This window comes from Mobula hypostoma, chromosome 7, assembly GCF_963921235.1.
Source record: "Mobula hypostoma chromosome 7, sMobHyp1.1, whole genome shotgun sequence".
NCBI classification, from domain to species: Eukaryota; Metazoa; Chordata; class Chondrichthyes; order Myliobatiformes; family Myliobatidae; genus Mobula; species Mobula hypostoma.
Window position 1 is genome coordinate 120,251,707 of NC_086103.1, and position 9,163 is coordinate 120,260,869.

Here is a 9,163-nt window from a genome sequence, read left to right on the forward strand (position 1 = left end):
CACTGGAGTGAGGTTGGAGCCTTGCCATGCCAAGATAAGGAACTATCTATTGTTGAGTTTGGAACTATCTCTTTGTGTTCCTGTGTTTAGTGTCTGTGTCAAGTAAGAGTCCTGGCCCTAGGTCCTGTTCCCAAGGAGGGGTCCTGGCTCTGTGTTTTGTGTTCCTGTGTTCCAAGTTCCAGGTCCTGTGTTCCAGTCCTGTCCAAGTCAAGGCTTTGTGTTCTTGTCCTGTCCATGTCCCTTGTCCAGTCCAGGAGTCCCTTGTCCTGTCCATGTCCCTTGTCCAGTCCAGGAGTCCCTTGGCAGTTTACCTTGGCAGTTTCCTCAGCAAGTGTCCTCAGAAAGGGTCCTGGCCCTGTGCTCCAAGGAGGAGTCCTGGCTCTGTACCCAAGAGCCTCACCAAGCTGAGCCAAACCTTGTCCAGTCCACGTCCAAGGCTCTGTGTTCCTATGTTCCAAGACCAAGCCCAGGCACCGTGTTCCAGCCCTGTCCAAATCTGATCTTTGTGTCTCTCATCTAGTTCTGGTTCCTCGCCCAGCCCTAGCTGGAGGTTCCTGGTCCAGCCCTGGGCTGGAGGTTCCTTGTCCTGTCCTTGCCATGATCCTAGTCCTGAGACCTAGCCTAGACCCTGGTTCCAGTTCCGAGTCAAGACCCAGGTTCCAAGTCCCAACCAAAACCCAGATTCCAAGTCCTTGTCCAGGCTCTGGTTCCGGAGTTCCATGTTCCCAGTCCAGGCTCCTCATTCCTAGTTCCCCGTCTGGGTCCCATGTTTCTAGTCCAAGTCCTAGCCCAGGCCCTGAATCCTAGTCTTGTCCAGGGCCTATATCAATGTCTAGCATCGTTTCTTCCTGTGCTTTCTTGTCAAACCTAGTCCTGTTCCTAGTACTTCAGTGTCTGTGTCTTGCATTTGGTTCCTCTGCCATCAATGCCCCCATATGTCATCTGTTGTCTTGCACAAGATTTCCAGCTTCAGTAGAATCTCTTGTGTCAATGGTTAAAAGATGTACTCTCAGCAAGGATGGTTTAGAGATGATATTCCTTTAGGACAGACAGCTTCTCTCAGTTCACAAAATAGCAAGAAACAGTGGAAGACACAGATGCAGGAAAGACTACACAATACCTGGTTCTAGGTACTCCAGAACCAGTCACACTAATCAAACTGTAGATTGCAGTTTTAACTCTAGTGTTGATTCAATCATGTGGAAAATTGGTCTGGTCATTAAAAACAGGGCATGTTCAAAGCAGGAAATTTACCATCAATATCGAAGTGATGGAAAATGTTGTTGACAGAGCTAACAAGGGCCACCTATTCACTGATAACTCACTGACTGGCACTCCTATTCCTTTAAGACCCTTGTCTTTTTACTACCCTCGTCCATTTCACTTTGTTTCCCTGTACTTCCTCCCCTTTCTATGGTATTAAATATTGATATGCCATTTTTGCCTCCATCCTTCATCCTTTTCACACAAGCTCTCTTTCCAAGCGACAGATAACTTATATGGAATTTTCTCTTCAAATCAGGACTCACAGATCAGGTTTCATTGATACCATTCAGCTCCTAACTGATCCAATCATGGATAAAATAACTAAACTCCACATGTGAATGTGATCACAGGTTAACACAACCAATTGTCACAATTCCAATAAAACTGAAGTCAATGAACATCAAGGAGAAGATAAGGGAGGAATTTCATTGCTCCCTGATGTACATGACAATAATCTAATTTAATCTGATCTAACAGAGTTTCATGATTCTAATCATTCATAGTTTCCTCCATCAGTAAACTATACCTACAGTGATGTACATGTACAAAAAGGAGATACTCACCATGACTACACTAACAGAACCTCCCAAACTCCTGGCTCCTACCACCGAGAAGAAGACAAGGACAGACATTTCATCAGAACACGAAAGATTAACATACCATATACGATTCTGACTTGGAGGACCTTTTCTAAAGGGGTTTATTGATTCAAGAAGTGGCTTCATGTTATTCAGTCATGTTCAATAATTTTTGGCCTAGTCAACAACACCTAGAAACAGATTAAAAGATAAAAAAGTAACTTAAGTGTTGGAATGTAAATATATAGTTTAGCTGATGGAAAGATAGGCAGTTTTAAAGGTCAGTCAAGACCGGAAAGACTGAAGAATTTTACGTCTTGATCAGTGTGATGAGATGTGTAGAAAGAAACACGGCAATGCATTGATGTTTATGGTCACACCATGAACAATTGTCCAGAATAGATTGCCAGCTTGGAAGACCATACTGTGAATTTTGTAACACGCTTTCCAGGTTTTTGTACCTCAGCACCACAACACTGATGTCGGAATTCAGATGCACTTGCTTGTGACCTTGAGTCTTACCTCTTGACTCACAATTGAGCTGGATTTACTTTGCATCTGGCTCCTCATAGTTAGTGCATCTAGAACATACTATTTTCTTTCATATGATAAGTTCAGTTAAATCTGAGTTAAAATTAACTTTTCATATTTTTAATTAATTGATATCCTCAATGTATTTATAAATAAAATATTTAGATTTTTTCAAATGTTATTTATTTATTTATTTATTTTATCATTCGTTTGTTCATTCATTCATTCTATTGTTTCCAATAATTTCTGAACATTAGAGATGCTTGAAGTCAAAATCCTCCTGACAGCTTGAGAAAGACCACGAGGCATAGCCTTGTGTTGTGTTTCCTGAGGATTAATCATTGTTTATGATCCCCTCTACTTTACAAAAGTAGAATACTTTGAAGGCATTAAAAGCTGTTCAGCCATGAACTTTTTAATACAATGAAGTCTGTGGATTTCAGTGTTCCTGATAGCCAATTGGAAGAAGGTGACTTATAGAAGGCATGACTGGACACAGAGTGGTAACGTGCAGATGGTTGATGGAGGTATTGGTAAGGAGGATGAGTAGAGGGGTAAGCTTTAGGGGACTTTTTATATAATTTGAGTGAGGAGGCAAGTGGATAAATAAAGAAGCTTATATTTGCCTGCCCATAATGTAACAATGGAGACCTAATTCTAACCTTTTCTCCTTGATGTATGTTTGTGCCTTCTGTGAAATCTATTAATTTGATCACAATGGCAGAATTTAATTTTTTTAGGATTATCCAATGCAAACACAAAGATTCCTGATAAATTTGCGTTCTTTCTTAGGGTGATGGAAAATTAACAATTCCCTGAAGGGTAAAACATTAACAATCCAACCACAGGTGGCATTGCAACTCGGAGTATAAAGCTTCAATCCGATCCCTTGCCCTCCCTGTTTCTCAGGCAAAATCAAACTCGAGTGGTTATTGGTGGAGTGTGGTATTAATATAACAACGGCAAACAATTCAAGGCTATGCACTCTCCATTTCATGCTGTTTAAATATTGCCAATCAGTGAAGCCCAGCAAAGGTCGGGAAGGTCAAGCCCATAGGTTCCAGCCAGATTATGTGATATAAAACCATACGAACTAGGGGCAGAATTAGGCATTTGGCCCATCAAGAATGTCTGCAACTCCATGATGGCTGATATATCATCCTTCTCAAGCCCATTCTCCTGCCTTCTCCTTGTAACTGTTGAAACCCTTACTAATCAAGAATCCATCAAACACCACTTTAAATATCCCCATTGACTTGGCCTCCATAGCTGTCTATGACAATAAACTCCACAGATTCACCTCCTGAATGCTAAAAAAATTTTTCCTCATCTCTGTCCTAAATAGCTGTCCCTCAATTCTGAGGCTGGCCCTCTGGTCCCATAATTCTCCATTATGGGAAATATTCTCTCTACATCCACTCCAACCAATCCTTTCAATAGGATCCTCCTTATTCCTCTAAACTCCAGCAAGTACAGGCCTAGAGCCACCACACATGCCTCATATGTTAACCCTTTCATTTCTGGAATCATTCTCATGGACCCCCTCTGGACTCTCTCCAATGCCAGCACATCCTTTCTTAGATAAAGGCCCAGAATTGCCCGCATTACTCCAAGTGCAATCTGACCAATGCCCTATGAAGCCTCAGCATCACATCCTTGCTTTTGTGTTCTAGTCCTCTTGAAATGAATGCCAACATTGCATTTGCCTTCCTTACCACCTGCAAGTTAACCTTCAGGGAATCCTGCATGAGGACTTCCAAACAACAGGAATTCTGCAGATGCTGGAAATTCAAGCAACATACATCAAAGTTGCTGGTGAACGCAGCAGGCCAAGCAGCATCTATAGGAAGAGGCGCAGTCGACGTTTCAGACCGAGACCCTTCGTTAGGACTAACTTAAGTTAGTCCTGACGAAGGGTCTCGGCCTGAAACGTCGACTGCGCCTCTTCCTATAGATGCTGCTTGGCCTGCTGCGTTCACCAGCAACTTTGATGTATGTTGTTTGTTGAGGACTTCCAAGTCCCTTTGCACCTCGATTTTTGAATTTTCTCCCCATTTACAAAATAATTTATTCCTTTATTCCTTTTGCCAAAGTACATGACTGTACACTGCCCTACAGCCACTATTTTGCCCATTCTCCCAGCCTGTCTAAGGTCTTCTGTAGGCACCCTGCTTCCTAAATACGATCTGCCCTACCATCTATCCCCATATCGTCCAAAACCTGGACACAAAGCAAGCAATTGCTTCATCTGAATCATTGACATGCAACGTGAAAAGAGTGTTCCCAACACCGACCTCTGTGGCACACCACAAGCCACCAGCAGACAACCAGAAAAAGTCATTCCCTCTCTTTGCCTTCAGCCAGTCAGCCAATCTTCTATCTGTTCTGGTATCTTTCCCATAATACCATTGGCTCTTATTTTGTTAAGCAGCCTCAGGCCTACATCATAACTGAACTTTGGTGAGGCACAAGATATTGACAATCCATAGTAACTGCTGAAGATCTGTTTCTTAAAGTATTCCTGATGAGGCACGAGGAGTGGAAGTGCTCAAATTCAAGTTTCAGTTCAATTGTCATTCACCATACACATGCACACAGCTAAATGAATCATTGTTCCTCTGGGTCAAGGTGCAAAACATAATACATACAATCACACACAGCACACAGAGTTATGAAAACACATACTGTCACAAAATAATATTAGCACAGGTTCTTGAGTGGATTGGCCTGGAGATGGATGTTGTCCTGGAGCCATGTTTCTGCAAGCTCTCAATCCAGCGGCCTTCTATCTCTCACTTATCGCAGTTGTGATCACTAATTCTTGCAGCACATCCACTATTCCATGACCTCACACACCTATCATTCTGCTCATTAACTCCAAACCATTCAGGACTTGCATCTTCTACATCCTGAGGGCCAAGACTATCTATGCACATCCATCCATCACCCCCACCCACCGCACACACAGACACCCTTCTACTATGGCTTATCACCTCCAACTATTGGCTAGGAGTTGCATTAGAGTCACCCTGAAACCATTGAAATAAAATTGTACTATTAAAATTGGGAGTCCCTCCATGGGTATTTTCTCTCTCAAATGTACCCTACCTCCCTTTAACATCAAGCCCAATTCTCCTCAAATCTCCATTTCCACGCAGCAGTCCTCTTCCTGCTGCCTGTCCAATGAGTTCTCTGATATTTTAATATGACCCTCGAAATTTGTTCCAATTATCAAAGTAATAGTTCAAGCTCATAGGACTAGATGTTTCAATCCCTTTGATATACAGATCCTTACTGGGTCATAGCACAGAGATTTTGAGATGGGGCTTGGTGGGTGGCAGATGCTTCCCAGGGGTCATTAGGTGGGCACCCACTTCTTAGATGTTTTGTCACTACATCTCCAGAGGTGATTTAAGCACACTACATCAACAGTGCAACCCAGTGTCCCAGGTACACCCCCCTTCACATCTGGTTACCCATGGGTCATTTTAGGGCCCAGCTGCAATCACTCCTCTTCATCCATGACCAGTGGCTGCTTCACTCGGCTGCCTCTGAGAGGTTTTTAATAGCTTGCCGCTGGCCCTGCCCTCAGACTCCCAATCCCTTCAACCATCTGACCATGGAAGTAGCCACAAATCCTCGGCAGCCAACCCCTACTGGGAAAATCGGCACCTTCCATCCACGCTGCTTAGCATCTGTGGCCAGCTCAGCGAATCTCACCTGTTTCCGCTTGTACGCCTCGCAGGCTGCACCTTCTTAAGGCACTGTGAGCTCTGAGATTACTGCGACTGCCAGACCACAAGACCAAATCTGGTCTGAGGGTGGTAGCGGCTATCTCCAGGGGCAATATTAACTTTTTGTCAAGGTCACCAGGCATGTTCCAGTCACGACCAGGCTTCAGTATGCTTGACAACAACCGTGTCATGGAGAGTGGCACTGTCTGTCCTTGCTGGACAACGGAGATGGTGGTTCTTCCAGTCAGATGGGGCTTTGAGTTGTTGTTCAGCTTTTGCTTCTCCACAATAGATGCCAGACATCTGAGGACCTCCATGTGCATCTTCCTTGAGTGAGGCTTACTTTGCAAGATCAGAGGATGTGCTTGAAGTTTGCTGTTCTTCTACAGAATGGACAAGCTGGTTCAGATTTTTGGGAGTTGGGAGAACATCATAAACAGCTCTTATAAGAAAGCTAATCTTTCTTCCTTCTTTTTCCCAAAAGTCTTTCCAGCTGAATTTTTTTCTCAATGTTTTCCCACCTTGTTCATTGTCCCCTGTTTGGCCTGAGACACTGCTCTTGCATACCTCATCTGCTCCTCCTGTCGCTGTACTTCCTCCACCACCATAGTTCGCCTTTGCTTTTGTGTTGTCACCTTTAGCCAACTGGGCCTATGTAAGCCTGTGCCAAGGCCCCTTCTTCCAGATTACACCTGGCCCACCATGTCTGCAAACCTGAGTGCTGCTTTTGTCTGTCTTACTGACTCTGCTGGACACTACTTTCTCCCTTTTAAGGTCGGGCGTGCAGTATCCTGGCAACACTGTCACAAGATTCCAAGAGAGTTATCTCAAGCCTCACCTTGGCACACATGAACTCTTCAGTCAGCCCCGTGACATACAGGTAGATGTTACTTGAATTGAATTGACTTTATTACGTACAACCTTCATATACATGAGGAGTAAAAATCTTGATGTTACGTCTCCATCTAAATGTGCAATCTGCCATTTATAGTAATTTATAATAAACAGTATGTACAACAGGATAGTCAATATAACACAGAAATACAGTTGTGCCAGCATAAGTTAATTAGTTAATGAGTTAATGGTGGAAGAAGCTGTCCCAGAGCCTGTTGGTCCTGGGTTTTTTGTTGCGGTACCATTTCCCGGATGGTAGCAGCTGGAACAGTTTGTAGTTGGGCTGACTTAGGTCCCCAATGATCCTTCAGGCCCTTTATACACACCTGTCTTTGTAAATGTCCTGAATAGTAGGAAGTTCACATCTATAGATGTGCTGGGCTTCTGCACCACTCTCTGCAGAGTCCTGTGATTGAGAGAAGTACAGTTCCCATACCAGGCAGTGATGCAACCAGTCAGGATGCTCTCAACTGTGCCCCTGTAGAAAGTTCTTAGGATTTGTGGGCCCACACCAAACTTCTTCAACCGTCTGAGGTGCAAGAGGCGCTGTTGTGCCTTTTTCACCACACAGCCAGTATGTATAGATCACGTGAAATCCTTGGTGATGTTTATGCTGTTCACCTTCTCAACCCCAGATCCATTGATGTCAATAGGGGTTAGCCTGTCTCCGATACTCTTGTAGTCCACAACCAGCTCCTTTGTTTTTGCAATATTGAAGGAGAGGTTGTTTTCTTGACACCTTTGTGTCAGGGTGGTGACTTTTTCTCTGTAGGCTGCCTCATTATTATTTGAGATTAGGCCGATCAGTGTAGTGTCTTCAGCAAACATAATTAGCAGATTGGTGCTGTGGGTGGTGGCACAGTCATGGGTATACAGGGAGTAAAGGAGGGGGCTTAGTACACAGTCCTGAGGGGCACCTACGTTGAGGGTCAGAGGGGCAGAGGTGAAGAAGCCCATTCTTATCCCTTGCCAGTGATCAGACAGGAAGTCAGGATCCAGCTAACCAAGGTAGGGTCAAGGCTGAGGTCTCTGAGGTTCTTGTCGAGTCTGGAGGGAATTATGGTGTTGAATGCTGAACTGTAGTCCAAGAACAGCATTCTCACTTAAGTATCCCTCTTCTCCAGATGTGTAAGGATGGTGTGTAGAGCTGTGGCTATTGTATCATCTGTTGATCGGTTGTGTCAGTAGGTGAATTGTATGGTGTCCAGTGTGGGTGGTAGCATGCTGCAAATATAGTCCCTGACCAGCCTCTTGAAGCAGTTGCTTATTATTGAGGTGAGTGAACAGGATAGGATGCCAGTTATTCAGACATTTTCCCTTGGTCTTTTTAGGTACTGGAACAATGGTGGCTGTTTTGAAGCAGGAGGGCACCCTACACTGGGAGAGGGAGAGATTAAAAACATCTGTAAACACCTGTCAGTTGTGCCACGCATATCCTGAGTATCTGCCCTGGGATGCCATCCAGTCCCGCAGCCTTGTGACTGTCCACTCATTGGAAATGCCTACACACTTCGGCTTCAGAGATGACCAAGCTGCAGGTCGCATCATCTTGGTGATCTTGGTAGACCCATCCACATCTTAATGAAGGAACTAAAAACTCTCCAGCTTTTCAACATGAGTAATAGGGACTTCATACAGAGTCAGTGGCAACAACAACCCAGGGAGCAATCCAAGCTGAAGGCAGCAGAGCTTGAGGCTTCCTGGCAGCAAGGTCTTATCGATGGCTTTAAGCCCTTCGGTGATTTCTTCTCTCAGGTAGTTTCACTTGATTTGAATCACTGAGGTTTACATTGTACCAATGCCCCAAGCTTTTAACTGGCATTTCTGACACAGTAGGAATTACTTTCCCATCCACATGAAACTTATAGCCTTCCCTTAACTGTAGAATTCTCCTAGGCTTCTTTGTTTTAATCGTGATTTGGGCCCATTTGATGTTTGAATGGAGCTTCTGAAGCAACCATTTGGTACATGGGATGGTAGTTGTCAAGATGGTTAAATCATCCATAAATGCCCAGATTGGTGGTAGGCGTAGTCCTGACTTCAGACGTTCTCCTCCTACTACCCATTTAGAAGCTCTAATGCTTACTTCCTTCCACTACCACGGTAAAGGCCAGTGGAGAGATGGTGCAACCTGCCATTATCCCTATCTTCACAGGCTAC